Here is a 16,355-nt window from a genome sequence, read left to right as displayed (position 1 = left end):
TAGACATTCAAATCCTCCACAAAATTATAAAACAAAACCTCAATAGAAGATAATACTTAAAAAAACCTAGAATCGATCTCTCTTCAATAATTTTCTATCATTTTCATATAGTAAAAAAAGTAACGATTAATATAACATTATACTCTTTTTGGTTGTGATTGTGATCCGAGTGCGTTGATTATACTGACACGACATTCCAGAGAACAAAGTTGGCACTTTGTTCTGTTTCCCAAATGATGGTCCCACAAGTGATGATGAGATCTTCTGTTTGTTTTATTCTGATTTTTTCCTCTTTTTTATGAAAATTATTACATGTATTTGTATTGATAAACTTTTGTTGCCTTTTAAAAGTTTTAAATCATTCGGAAACCTCCTTGCAATTTCCAGGAAGTTATTTGTGGGTCCTTCCACTTTTTGTTTTCTTATTTTTGTACCCCCATTCTAACATGTCATTGTTTCGACTTCCACCCATGTTTTTCTTTTGTTTTGGTCCTGTTGATGACAAAAAAGGGTTGGAGGCTTAGACAATGGCTCACACTGTGGTAGACGGGCCTAAAAAAGGTGATGTTTAGTTTAGGTCGATCTTTTTCCCAATATTAAATCGAGTATTTATAAGTGAAGGTAACTCTTTTTTAATCTGGGATCTTGACATGTGTACAATGCAAGTCTTATAATCGATAAGTTGGCAGCATAGTAACTTTCTAGATAGGTTGCGATGAAATTGACCAAACGAGGTACCAAGTGTTCGGCTTGTAAGGAAGAACTCGACACCTGTCCCAGTGAAATAGATTGGAGGAGCCCCACATGGCATGCCAATGCATTTCCACGAAGCTAGGTTTTGATGAAATCCTTTTCTCTAATGTAAGTAAATGAATGGAACTACTCGATTTTTGTTAATTTTAGAGTTTTTTTATATAATGCTTAGAATTATTTATAACTTATTTTTAACTTTTAAATAGGAGGAAAAACTCACTTGAATGCGTTTGAATCCACACCATTATGCACTCACAACAATGTCGATATCAATCGAACTAAAGTTCAGTCCGTTATTTTTAGAGGTTTTCTTAATTAAAATAAAATATATCAAAATATTACCAAAGCTAACTATTAAACAAAATAACTTGTTTTTCAAATTTATGATGATGACTAGATCAAATTAACCTCTTTACTATTAAATGGGTTAATTTAATTTTGTACTATTAAAAAAATCAAATAAAGCTAAATTGTAACAAAATTAATATTTATGGTTAAAAAGTTGGCATGATTTTCTTTATTGCAGTTTAACTCTATACAAAAAAAAAATTCATTTGCATAGCTATAAAAAAAACTTTCAAAATATTATTTTTTTTAACTATAAATGATAATTTTTAAACGTTTAATTCTTTTAAATAATATAGAGATTAAATTAGTCCATTTATTTAATAATAGAGAGACAACTTTGATCTAATCCCTATAATAAAGTAGGGATGACAATTCAGATTGCGAATTTGAATCTTATAGTTTCGGATATGAAAATCACTATACACTGCATATTTGAAGCGATAGACCCTTTTGGATATCCATATTCCAAACCTACATAATTGGTTACAAAATACTTGAACAAGGTTCAAATATAATTTTCTCTTAAATATCATTCAGCTTCTCTTAAATCTTATTCTTTCATATCCATAAATCTAAATGAACAATAAGATGAAATCATTAGAATTTCTAGATTTGTGATTATCTCTTTTACTATTTCATCATCTCAATTAGTTAAATTATTTTAAACAAAAAATAACTAATATTTATATATTAAAATAAATATTATAATATGAATTTATTTTGTAATGCGACGTAATTATCTTTAGTATATATTATATTGTAAAAATAATATACATACACTTTTAAGGACATATAATATATCAATTGCTATATAGTTAAATTTTGAATGCAAAATAATTATGACATTATAATACTAAAATGTGCATTCTTCTATTAATGATGTGCAACTTAAACTTTGAACATGTAACTAATTTTATAATATACGATAATATATACTATTAGTATTATATAATTAAGGTATGTTAGTTACTATTAGTATTATATAATTAAGGTATGTTAATTATGTTTATTATTAATAACATAATGGTATATAGGGTTGCATATAAAATGGAATTTGATATGTTGGTTGGAAATAACATCACCATACGTCAAATTCTATTGAATTGGCTAAAGAACTTTCTCGAGGGCCCTTTCACTAATAAAGAAGGCAAGAAAAGAGAAATAAATGAGGATTGGCCAATAAAATTTTTACTTTTCTATGGGAGTGAGTCTAGTTGATGTAATAAAGGCGCCTAGCCTATATACAATTAGTTACATGTTTAAGGTTTAGGTTGCATATCGTTAATAGAAGAATGTATATTTTAATATCATAATGTTATAGTTATTATTTTACATTCATAATTTAATGATATAACAATTAATATATTATATGTCCTTAAACAATATGTACATCTGTATAATGTAATATGTACCGAATATAATTATGTCACATTACAAAATAAATTCATATCATAATATTTATTTTAATTATTTAAATACTAATTAATTTTTGTTTAAAAAATTAACTAATTGAATTGATCAAATAATAAAAGGGACATTCGCAAATCTAGAGATTCCGATGACTTCATCTTCTTGTTTAGTTAGGTTTACGAATACAAAAGAATAAAATTTAAGAAAAGCTACATGAGATTTAAGATAATAAGATGTTAAATGAGATAATTTTTTTCTAATAAAAAAAGTTAAACTTATTATTAATTATTATATTTAAATTTATTATTAATTGTTATATTTAATTTTAGAAATTATTTTATTGATATTTGTACATTATTTATTAGTTTGTGTAAATTTTAATCGAAGTTGAGGGCTAACTTTTATGGTTAAAATATATGGTCTTAATTGTTAAAGTTCATTTGTTTCAATATTATAGGAATTAAAATTTTACATCTTTTATAATCAATGCGGAATTAGATATCGAAGTTGGATATTTGAATCTGTTAACTAGGGTTCAACACTTCACACTTTGCTTAGCAGCAAAATGCTTTTATTGCTCTTCAACAATCGCGTTTCATGGTTTAGGCTGCTCCCATTTCACTTGTCGCTACTACGAGAATCACTTTTGCTTTTTTTTTCCCTTCGAGTACTAAGATGTTTCAGTTTTCCAAGTTGCTTCTTGTCTACCCATGGATTCAGTAGCAATTCAAAAGGTTGACCTATTCGAGAATCTTCGGATATGCTTATTTTCAACTTGCTAAAGCATTTCACCACTTACTATGCCCTTCCTTGTTTTTGGGTGTCTAGGTATTCACCGTAAGCCTTTCCTTAGAACCTTCTCATCAATGGAATCCTGACATATACAAAGGAGTGTGATTCGTTCAATAAATTCTTACCTCTGCAATAACCCATTTTTCAGTGGTGACGGAATAGTGGTTTCGGGACTACAAATTCCTATCGTGTTAACTCGTAAATATTATTTATAGAATATTTACAGATTCATTAGACCCGTATTAAAATTTGGTTAAGAAATTTTAACGTTTAGATATTTAATTAAGTAAAAATAACTAAATCATAAAAAAAGTAAAAGTTGAGTTCTGTTAGTTAAGGGGATTCAATAGCTTTGAAATCTTAAAATAAGGGACTTGAATGGTAAATATGCCATTTAAAGAATTAGTGGATGTGCATGAGCATGGTTTTATTCAAATTATTGATTAATGATAATGGTAAAGTGGTAAATTAAAAATTAAAAAGAAAATTACGAAAAGATGAAAACAAAGTGCTCATCTTCATGTTTTTGGTCTTTGGAGAACCGAAATTCACCATTGAAGGGGAGAAAAGCTTCGGTTTGAGTTTTTCTTGCATGACCAAAACTTGAATAAAAAAGACAATAATCGAGGAAAAGAGAAAATAACGGATTAGTCCCTGCGTGTTGATCAGAATTGAATAGTAGGTAAGTTCATAGTATTTCAATACATAAATGAATTTCTACTTGTGTCTTATATTATGATTCTTTAATTAATATGTTAATAGAAAATTATTGTATGATTGCACATACATGCCCCTGTTTGTACTCTGGTACCCCTAATTACATGTACGTGCCCCTATTTGTACTTCGGTACCCCTAATGGCACATACGTGCCCCTGTTTGTACTTCGATACCCTTGATTGCACATACATGCCCTGTTTGTACTTCAGTGCCCCTTATTGTACATACGTGCCCCTATTTGTACTTTGGTACCCCTGGTTGCACATATGTGCCCCTGTTTGTAATTCGGTACTCTGAATGCACTTCCATGCCCCTGTTTATACTTGATAACTCTGGATCGAATAGTATATAAACTGTATTTATTTTATTAGATTAAATGTTATACTATGTCCTTACTAAGCTTTTTAAGCTTATCGGTTCTTATAGATTGTTTTGTAGATAAACGTTGTTGACAATTTGAAAAGATCATTCAACTGGTTCACACTATTCATCTAACTTGGTAGATTTTGTATCTCCTAGGGTAGTGGCAAATATATTGATAAATATGTTAGTTTGGTATACTTTGATACTTTACCAAATTATGTCACTTGGTTACTTTAAAATACTTGTAAACAATGTTCTTTTTGGTGTAATTAGAGTGGTTTGAAGATGATTATTTTGTGGTATGTTTTGGTACATACTTGAATTAGGTTATCATGCAGGAAATGAGGCAATATTGATATGTTTTGATAGTTGATGTGTTGACATAATTGTGGTGTCTTGGAATGGCACATTGGTTAGTTAATTTAGGGTGTCTAAAATGGCATGTTTATGTGGTTGTGAATGTTTTTTAAGTCCTTTGGATGTATGCTTAAGTAGTTAGATTTGTTAGGTGTGAATTGATTGTGAAATGACTTGATTTTAGGTCAATTTTGGGTTCACGCGGCCTGGCGACACGGCCGTGTGTCATCTGAGAATTTCTTAGGGTTTAAGATAGTAAGTTACACGGCCTAGCACACGGCCTGGCACATAAGCTGGTGTGCAACTCAGAGAGTTACATGGCCTGGCACACGGGCGTGTGACATGGCCATGTAACCCTCCTCAGTGAGTTACATGGGTAAGGACACGAGCTGGGACACGGCCGTGTGTCCCTGGTTTGAAAGTTACATGGCCTGGGGGCTATGTTACATGGTCTGGTCGCACGGTCCTGTGACCCTTGTTTTGGAGATTTCGCATACTTTTCTTAAACTTTCTAATTTGTTTCAAATTAGTCTAGGTAATACCCCTAACTCGTTTCATTACATATGAGCCCTCAAGACCTGAAATACGCATTAGAAACAAGTCGGGACTAAATCGGATGAAAACAAGCCATTTTCTGAGCCACAATTCTCACCCAAATTGACATTAACCTAGATTCAACAAATAACACATCAAGATGCCATAACAAGGCATTCAAAATAAGCTAAAATCAAGTCTTAAACATGTATTATCACCATATACAATCAATATGCCCTTAGGCACCTCAAATGACAACTTAAAAATATGTCAACCAAGTATCCAAACTTAACTAATTAATTTACATAAAAAAGGAACAAAAGTTCACTACAATTCAAATATATACATATATATGTATCTCTTATACTAACATCACAATTATACCTTATTCTCATACCAATATGTAAGTTGGTTATATAAACAAAATATTATTCATAATATTTACATAAACCAAACTTTGACCAAGATTGTACAAAAGCCTATACATGCCATATAAATCATATTGAACATTTCAAAAACTACCGAGATAAGCTGATAGAGGGACTTGAGTGCCGATCCGATCGTCCAACCTTCTGAAAATTTACAATGACATTAAACAATACAAATAAGCTTAATGAAGCTTAGTAACTTTGACGAGTTAAGCAAAAATCTTACCGAACTAACTATAATAAGTCAAATAATAAAAATCATTCATGACAACGCATTGTCATTCACAACTTCAATCAATAAATACATCCGTATTCAAATAAATATAAAAATAAATAATATGTCTTTCAAATTTATTGAATAAATAATCTTACCAAGATTTTTTCATTCGAAGAACGACTTACGGATAAGAGTATATCATCAATAAAAGCTCATAAGAGCTAGTCTTCCTGAATACGCAAATAGAAGCTCGTAAGAGCTAATCCACCCAATTATGCCAAATAAAAAGAAAGTAAAACATGAGAGTTCTGAACAAATGCTGAACCTCGATTTACTTGGAAATAATGTTAATATCTCCTTCTAATACCATCATACACCAAATCACGAATGTACTCAAGTCTCGTGTTCAATTCAAACCGAGTATCCAACTCAATATTATAATTCAAACAATAATTTATTTTCAATAATAGAATATATACATAATACAAATCATCAATTTATACAAATGTTAAATTTTAACCGTACGAACTTACCTGGACTGAATTGTTGAAGTTCAGGGACTATTCAACTATTTTCTTTTGTCACGAGTATCTACGAGATCTTGATATGAAACAAAAAAAAAATGAAGAACCAACTTAAAGCTTCCTTCTATGGCAGTTTAGGCCGAAAAATAGAAGAAGAATGTATAGAAAACTTTCAAATTCCAATTTGTTTTATTTTAATTTTAAGTAAATTACAATTTTTCCATTCCATCATTTTATTTTATTATTTTCAATTAACATGCCGTCCATGTAACACCCTTTTAACCCGTATCCGTCATCGGAATAGGGTTACAGAGTATTACCGAAACTTTCAAAATATTTTTTAAATAATTCTCGTAAATTTTATTTATTAACTGAGATTATTCATATCGTCCCTTAAATGGACCCTCGAGGCCTAATATAAGCATTAAAATCAAGTCAGGACTTAATCGGAAACTCTAAGAATTTTTCATGACATTTCAAAAATTTTCTAGGTTACAGGGCTCACATGCCCGTATGGTCCAAGGGACACGCACGTGCTGCAGGCTGTGTTCGACCCCATGTAACCCTTTGACTTGTGCACACAGCCATGCCACACGCCTGTGTGCTAGGCCGTGTGGTTAATTAAATTCTTTAAAATTAGGTGCAGGTTTCACACAGCCAAGACACACACTCGTGTTCTAGGCCGTGTAGCACACATGGCTGAGACACACGCCCGTGTCTCTGCCTATGTGCTCAATTCTAAGCATTCTGTTTTCTCAAATTTAAGGTGCAGGGGACATACAGCCTAACTACACGCCCATGCACCAGGCTGTGTGTCACACAAGCGATTTCTAGCTTCATTTCTCACCCAAAGTCACACCAATAACCTATACTTAAACTCACATCCAAATATCAACCATTTCAAGCATTCAAAATTAAAAACAAACTCTATCATTCAACATGGCATATCATTACATGCATACTTGTTTATAATCTTATCTTGGTATATTCCATATGTTAAGCATAATTAGATCAACCATTAACATGTATGTAGCTATTATAGTATGACATTACAAGTATATCAAAACAATCATTACTAGCCATTCCAATGGCTTGTTTCAAACAACATATGTAAGCCATCTATGGCCAAGTTAGCTTATACATGCCATTATACGAAAATGATTTTACTATATATACCCAAAATAAGCTAGTGGATAGTGTAATGATGCTCGACTGATCTCCAACTTTCGCGAGCTTCTAAGTACTATAAAATAGGAAAAATAAAACTATGTAAACATTACATGCTTATTAAGTTCGTATAACGGAAACTAAACTTACCAATCCTGTTTATTAAATCTAAGCATACAATATCATGTTTTCCATCAACTAGGCAAAATTGCCTAAACACATGAATTCAATCAAACATATTAGTCACAAAATTTTCATATACATCAAGTAAACATAAATGAGCTCATTAAACAATTTTCCTTCAAGACATTATTCATTTCATCCCATAATTCTCTTATCATGCCAAGAGTTGTGTCCGTTGAATCATTGGAATTCCGATGGATACTCAAGTAGTACACTCAAGGTGTACAATTCAATAACTCGTCAATTCTTATTCAAGAGTACCCATTAGGGCATTTAATTAAGAACACACTCTCTAGCCACATATCGTATTATAGGATTACCAGTCCAAGCTAAATCCTTTATGTAACGTATGCTCAGTAGAGCTCAATTAGGATTACCAGTCCAGGCTAAATCCTAATTGTAACATATATTCGAGAGGGATTATATCAGGATTACCCTTTCGGGCTAAATCCTTTCTATAATGAGATCAATAGGATTGCTCATCCGAGCTAAATGCCATCAGCAACAAATACAGGACCTCATTTTATAAGACAATCTCATTTATCCATCGAAATTCAATATTCAAATGAGACTTTACCCCCATTTTTTCCCAATATTTCTGAACATGTAATCATTTCACACTTTTACAACATTCACATAAATATAAATCATATTGCATACAATCATAACATTCAAGCTAACATATTTACATGTTCGATTAAGTTACACGAACTTACCTCAACACTGGTTCGCGTATAAAATCTACTAATCCGAAACCTTTCCTTTTCCTCGATCTGACCTCAAATTTGTGTTGGCTGGATCTATATAAATAAACTTAATCATAAATTTCACACATTTCATATTTATTTGGACTCAATCTACATCCTAGGTAAAATTACCATTTTGCCCCTCACTTTTCCATAAATCCCAATTTTGTCCCTAGGCTCGGAAAATGAAATTTATGAAATTTACTCCCTATTCCAAACCTAACCGAAATTTCAATATAAAATTTACAACACATATTTTCTATAAATTTCAGAATTTTTCATCCATTTTCACAACCCTACATTTTAGTCCCTAAATTATGTTTTCATAAAAAATCACTTAGTAAAAGTTGTTTATCTATCAACAACCTTTTCATTTTCTACCATAAATTTTTAATTTTTAGCATATACATCCATGACCTAATTTCCATACTTTGATAACTCTTCAAATTGATCCCCCAAATAGATAGATTAAGCTATCTCGGTTTCAAAAATATCAAAATTACTAAAAACGGGACAAGAAAAATTACCCAATTAAGCCATGAAAGTTTTCTCTCTCTCTCCTAGGGTTTCCATGTACTTTTGGGAAAGATGATGAGAAAATAAGATGATAATTCTTTTATCATCTTTTAATTAATTAAATTAAATCAATTTCCAATTTAGTCCTTGCCCTTTTTCTAAATTTCCATGGATGAGTCACCAAAATATCTACATACTTTTCTTTAATAGTCTAATTACCATAAAAGGACCTCAAGTTGAATTCCAAAGCTATTTAATCCTTTTAGCTACTAGAATTCAACTTTTTCATTTTATGCGATTTAGTCCTTCTCGTAATAAACACATAATCAATAAAATTTTCTTATCAAAATTTTCACATTACATTTCTAACATATTATGGACCATGTAATAAAATAAAAATAAATTTTATTTTCAGATTGGATTTGTGGTCCCGAAACCACTGTTCCGATTTCACTGAAATTCAGGCTGTTACAGTCCCATTATATCAATTTAGGTATAACTGTTTCTTAAGTCCTGATTCATTTATTAATCAAGCCATTTAATCACTTAATTATTTTAATTAGAAGGTTTTGCACCTTTTTCAATTTAGTCCTTTTAATTAATTAACTATTGAAACGTTAAAATTTTTTAATGAAACTTTAATACCACCTTAATGACACTTCATAAATATTTTTATAAATATTTACGGTTCAGTTTATAGAAATGAGGTCCCGATACCTCGCTTTCCAAAACCATTTGACCTAGAGTCTTACCAATCGAACCTAATAAATCATTATAAAACATAAACTACCAATTAAAAAACCTTTTTAAAACCATATTTGACTCGTAAATATTAAATAATAATATTTACGAACTTACTCATCAGATTTAGTGGCCTTGAAATCACTGTTTCTGATACCACTAAAAAAATCGAGCTGTTACAACTCTTCTCCTTACAAAATTTTGTCCTCGAAATTGTTACTTGAAAATAGATTCGGATATTGTAATCTGAGTGATTCTTCGGTTTCCTAGGTAGCTTCTTCAGAACCATGACGATGCCACAATACTTTTACTAATGGCACTCGTTTATTCCGTAATTCTTTGACTTCATGGGCTAAAATTCTCACTAGTTCCTCCAAATACGTCAAATCTGACTGTAGCTCAATCTCATTATGAGGAATCACTTGTGAAGTATCAGATCTGTATCGTCTCAGCATCGATATATGGAAAACATTATGGATTTTCTTGAGTTCAGAGGGCAAAGCTATTCTATAAGCTACATGGTTGATTTTTTCAACAAATTCATACGATCCAATAAATCTCAGACTCAACTTTCAATTCATGTCGAACCGTAACACTTTCTTCCATGAAGAGACTTTTAAGAATACCCGATCACCACCAGCAAATTCTATATCTTTTCTTTTCAAATCCGTATCTAATTTCTGATGATTAGATGCAGCTTTCAAACTATCCCAAATAATCCGAACTTTATCCTTAGTTTCTTGAATCAAATCAACTCCTACCATTTTGGATGCACTCAGCTCAGACCAATACAACGGTGTTTTACATTTTTTCATATAAAGATCTTCAAATGTTGTCATTTTTGTGACAGCCCAAAGTTGACCCTAGTCGGGAAGTGGTTTCGGGACCACTAAACCGAGTCACCGAAATGTTTGAATGTGATACTTATTGTGTAGAATATGTAATTATGAATGTGTGAAAATTTCAAGCTTCAATTGGGTTGATTTCATGTGAATTTAGTCAATAGGACTTATGTGAGAAAATTCTAAAATGTGATAGGTCAATGTGTGAGGACCTACTAGTGCATGTGGACAAAGGGGGGGACTTGCATGTCAAATTTCCCCCCCTAATGAGTAGTGGCCGGCCATGACAAGGAAGGATGGGCAAAACATGTCATGAAACATGTTTTGTTAGTGGAAGAATAAAATAAGGAGTATGGGTAATAAAGAAATGGAAAACAAAAGAAAAAAAATGTGTGTGTGGTGTTTGTTCCCCCATTGCCGTGAGCTCAAGAGAAGAAAGGAGAAAAGTTTGTGTTCATCCTTTCTCACCTCCATTTTAGCCTAAATTAGAAAGAAAAACAAAGAAAAAAATTTCTCATCCTTTGGTTCATCCTTGGCCAAAAATTTTAAGGAGGAAAGAAGAAGAAAGGTGAAGAGATTCGGCCATGCATGTAGCTAGGCCAAGGTATGTTTAATGATGTTCCATGAGATGCATGCATGTTTTAGTTGTTAGCTTGAGTTCTACCTAGCCCATGGTCTAAATCTTGCTATGTGATGGAAATGGCACTTGACCATGGATGCATCATTCTTGGTTGGTGTTTGATGTTGTGGTGATGAGGCATGAGGATAAGTTAAGATTCGGCCTAGGTGGAGGTTGTGTTAATGCCATTGCATGCAAAATATGAAGCTTGTTAATGATGCATGTGATGATGGCTTGATGATTCTTGAACCTCCTTTTTAGCATTTTTGTGTGAGCACATATGTGCATTGGTTGCTAAAGGGAGAAGAATCGGCTAGCAAGATGTGTGCTAAGGCCGAATGTAACTTTGCATGTTGATGAGCAATGCATGTGTTAAATCGATGAAAAGGGGGAGGATGCTTTACTAGTGTGTATATGTGTGTATTAAGTGTTGAAATCGACCCCAAAAATGGACATGCATATTCGGCCAAGGGGAAAGAAATTAGCTAATATGTTGTGTTGATGCATGATTTTTGCATGTATGAGACTTTAATGTCTAATGTATAAATATGGGCTAAGTGCCTTGTGTTCATCTTTTGATGCCTAAAATGATGAAATCAATTTATTTGTTTGATTAAGCTCAAGAGCAAATGGGGAAATAAAACCGATAAAGGGAAGGAAAAAGTGGTTGAATAGCTAGCGGAATCGTTCGACAACACCCGAGGTAAGTTCTTGAGTAAGAGATCTTAAATTTCGATGTGATTAAATCATGCTCTATGTGTGGCTATTGAGCCGAATGTGCAAGGACAATATGTGCCTTGTGTTTGAGTTTCGTAAACGAAAATGAAATATGAATGTGCTATGAATTATTGTTAGATGTGCATGATTAATTGAATGCTGTCCGGGCTAAGTCCCGAAGGCTTTGTGCTAAGTGAATATATCCGGATTAAGATCCGAAGGCCTTTGTGCGAGATACTAAATCCGGGTTAAGTCCCGAAGGCATTCGTGCGAGTTATTAAATCCGGGTTAAGTCCCGAAGGCATTCGTGCGAGTTATTAAATCCGGGTTAAGTCCCGAAGGCATTCGTGCGAGTTGTTAAATCCGGGTTAAGTCCCGAAGGCATTCGTGCGAGTTGTTAAATCCGGGTTATGTCCCGAAGGCATTGTGTGAGTTACTAAAACCGGGCTATGTCCCGAAGGCATTTGAACGAGGAGCTATATCCGGTTAAATCCCGAAGGTACGTGATTTGGTAATGAATGAGCTTGCTGTAAAATTCCAGCGAATACTCGAAAAACATCCCAATATGGGGATATGTTACGTATGTGTTGAATTTAATCGAGCCCTTACAATAAATGTTCGCTCAGTTGATAAACGAGCTACCGGCCTTCGGCCAAGTTAGTTTATTGTGTATGTACATAAGGGTTATTAATGTTGTGAAGCAAGTTTGATATCGGTAAATTGCGTATTATGAAATATTCCGTTTAGCTAAATGTGTGCTATTCTTTGTGCATGCTGGAATTCCTTGCTCAAACTTACTAAGCATAAATTGCTTACTCGTTACATTGCTCCTCTGTTTTATAGATTTTTGGTTCTCCAGCTATCGGACTCGGGATCTTGAAGTCGAAGTCGCCCACACTATCAAAGGCTCTTTTGGGTACTATTTTGGTTGAATTTTGATATGGCATGTATAGGACTACCCATTGTTGTCTTTCGAGTACTTTATGAAATGTATAAGTGTACAGCCATGCGAAAATGGCTTGTAGAAGTGGAGTATGGCATTAGACCATTCGTATTTATGAATGTATAGATGGTTTCATGATGTAACTATGTTGGAATGGAAGTGTTGAGCAAATGATCAGCCACTAGAATGGCTAAGTATGATCATATGTGGGCTTATGTATGACAAGGCCCTAGTTGGTCCATGAAACCCCAAATTAGGTAAGGTTCACTTTGAAAACAGAAGCTGACAGCAGCAGTGGTGTGGATTGGAAAAATCACAAGAATTCGTAGGAGTGGAATTAAATAGTGAATAAATTATGTAATCGAACCTTGATGAATCTACTTTCATATGGAAGTAACGAAACAATTATAGGAACAGTACAGAAAGAGATATTCGGGTTCTTGTGTAACAGGGCCAGAACAGTTTCTGGATTCACTGTTCCGCCTTTGGAAATTCACTATAAATTGACCAGAGATAATTAGGGGTCATACCATATATGTATGGATTCCTCTCTGAGTCTAGTTTCCATAGAAACAAACGGCATCAGTATTGAAGCTCTGTGCAGAGAGATATCCCAGTCGTAATGGGAAAAGGTCAGTGTAGTCGACCCCTGTAACATGGGAGACTTTGACTAATAAACTGTACTAATTGGCCAGACCAAAAATTCTAGAAAAAATCCATAGGTGGGGACATGAGTCTAGTTTCAGGGAAAAATCACAAAACTGATTTTTGAGTTGTGAAACTCAAGATATGATTTTTGAAGCGACTAGTACTCAGACTGGGCAGTGTCTGGAAAAATTTTTCAAAGTTTGTTAACATCTCGTGTCCGACTCCGGTGTCGGTCTCGGGTTCGGGGTGTTACATTTTATTGGTATCAGAGCTACGGTTTAGTCGATTCTAGGACTACCGTAATGTTTTGGGTCTAGCTATACATGCAATTTTATGTGATTACTTGATAGTGTGGTGATTTCCGACAATTGTAAATGTGTTTATTTATAGTAATGGATCCCGATCGTGACCGAGAGGTAGCTGATGATCTTGAGAGTGTAGCGCCTGCTCCCGTACAAGGGACAGTGCTGGCAAACTCTCAACCTAATGCTAGTAATCAGAATGATGAAGCTAGACAAGCATTCTATAGCGTGATGAATGATTGGTTTAACCAATACATTCGAACTAATATGGCTGTTCCACAACCTCCATTCCCGAACAAATACTACCCCCGCACCTACAATACCGCCGGTAACGGACCAAATAAGGTCACATAAGCCCCAGTTGACAGAATCCGAAAACATGGGGCTACTGAATTTAAGGCTATGGATAGCGATGATGCCGAGCAAGCTGAATTTTGGCTGGACAACACTATCCGGGTACTCGATGAGCTATCTTGTACACCCGATGAATGCCTAAAGTGTGCTATCTCCTTGCTACGTGATTCTGCCTACTATTGGTGGAGTACTCTGACTTCTATTGTGCCCCGAGAGCAAGTAACTTGGGAGTTTTTCCAAACTGAGTTTCGGAAAAAGTATATCAGTCAGAGATTTGTTGATCAAAAACGGAAGGAATTTCTTGAGCTTAAGCAAGGCTCCATGTGGGTTACTGATTACGAGCGAAAATTTGTTAGACTTAGCAAATACGCTCGGGAATGTGTTTCGTCCGAAGCTGTTATGTGTAAACGCTTCGAGGATGGGCTGAATGAAGATATAAAAATGTTCGTTGGCGTTCTTGAAATACAAGAGTTCGTGGTACTTGTTGAACGAGCTTGTAAAGCCGAAGAGCTTAGAAAAGAAAAGCAAAGAGTTGATGAGGGAATTGGAGAGTTTCGTAAAACATCCTCGGGGAGGTCTCTTCAACAGACATCGAAGAGATTTCGAGATGATGCAGGCCAGTTTAGAGGCACTTCGGGCCTTTTGGACGAGATCGTGATCGACCCCCTGTGGGTACACGAGGCACTTCGGTCGCCAGTGTTGGGAATGAACGTCGAGACAGGACGAAATGCCGATATTGCGGTAAATGGCATTCGGGGAGTTGTAGATTTCCTGACCGCTCCTGTTACAAATGCGGATCAGTGGACCACTTCATTAAAGATTGCCCGAGGTTGTCGGGACAGAATACAAATCAGAGTGGGAGACCGGGTGCTACCACTGCTCGAGGTAGACCATCTGGAAATATGGGCAATGCTGGTGGTGGTCAGAGAGGATCTAGAGATGATATAACCAGATCCGAAGCCCGTGCGCCTGCTAGAGCTTATGCTATACGTGCCCGCGATGATGCTTCTTCGCCTGATGTTATTACCGGTACATTCACCCTCTTTGATACTAATGTAATTGCTTTGATTGACCCCGGTTCTACCCATTCTTACATATGTGAAACCTTAGCATCCAGTAAGACTTTATCTATTGAGTCTACTGAGTTTGTAATTCGGGTGTCAAATCCCTTGGGTCGTTACGTGCTTGTCGACAAAGTGTGTAAGAAATGTCCCCTGGAAAATTCGAGGTTCCTATTTTCCAGCGGACTTGACGCTTTTGCCGTTTGATGAATTTGATGTTATCCTTGGGTTGGATTGGTTGACTGCGCATGATGCGATTGTGAATTGCAAGAGCAAGACTATTGATTTGAGGTGCGTAAATAACGAAGTAGTCCGAATTGAGTCTGAGGACTTGGAGGGGATGCCAGCTGTAATATCAGCAATGTTGGCACAGAAATATGTAAGAAAAGGGTGCGAAGCATACCTTGCATATGTGCTTGATGACAAAGAATTAGAAAAGAAACCCGAATCTGTGCCGGTGGTTTGTGAATACCCGGATGTTTTTCCGGAAGAATTACCGGGTTTACCACATGTTCGGGAGGTAGAGTTTGGTATTGAGCTTGTACCTGGGACTACGCCGATTTCGATAGCTCCGTATCGTATGGCACCAACCGAGTTAAAGGAGTTGAAAGCTCAGTTGCAAGAACTGACGGAGAGAGGTTTCGCTCGACCAAGTTTCTCACCTTGGGGTGCACCAGTATTGTTCGTGAAAAAGAAGGACGGAACCATGAGGTTGTGCATTGACTATCGTCAGCTGAATAAAGTGACGATAAAGAACAAATATCCGTTGCCGCGCATCGATGATTTGTTCGACCAACTGAAGGGAGCCTCAGTGTTCTCAAAAATAGATTTGAGATCGGGCTATTATCAGTTGCGAATTCGAGATCCAGATATTCCCAAAACTGCCTTCAGAACGAGATATGGTCACTACGAATTCTTAGTGATGCCGTTTGGGCTCACTAATGCCCCTGCGGTATTTATGGATTTGATGAATCGGATCTTCAGACCGTATTCGGATCAGTTCGTAGTTGTGTTCATTGATGACATTTTGGTCTATTCAAGAGATGAGACCGAACATGCTGAGCATCTGAGG

The sequence above is a fragment of the Gossypium hirsutum genome, chromosome A12 (genome assembly GCF_007990345.1).
Source record: "Gossypium hirsutum isolate 1008001.06 chromosome A12, Gossypium_hirsutum_v2.1, whole genome shotgun sequence".
Lineage (NCBI taxonomy): Eukaryota > Viridiplantae > Streptophyta > Magnoliopsida > Malvales > Malvaceae > Gossypium > Gossypium hirsutum.
The sequence above is the reverse complement of the archived record's forward strand: the minus strand, read 5'-3'. Positions refer to the sequence as shown.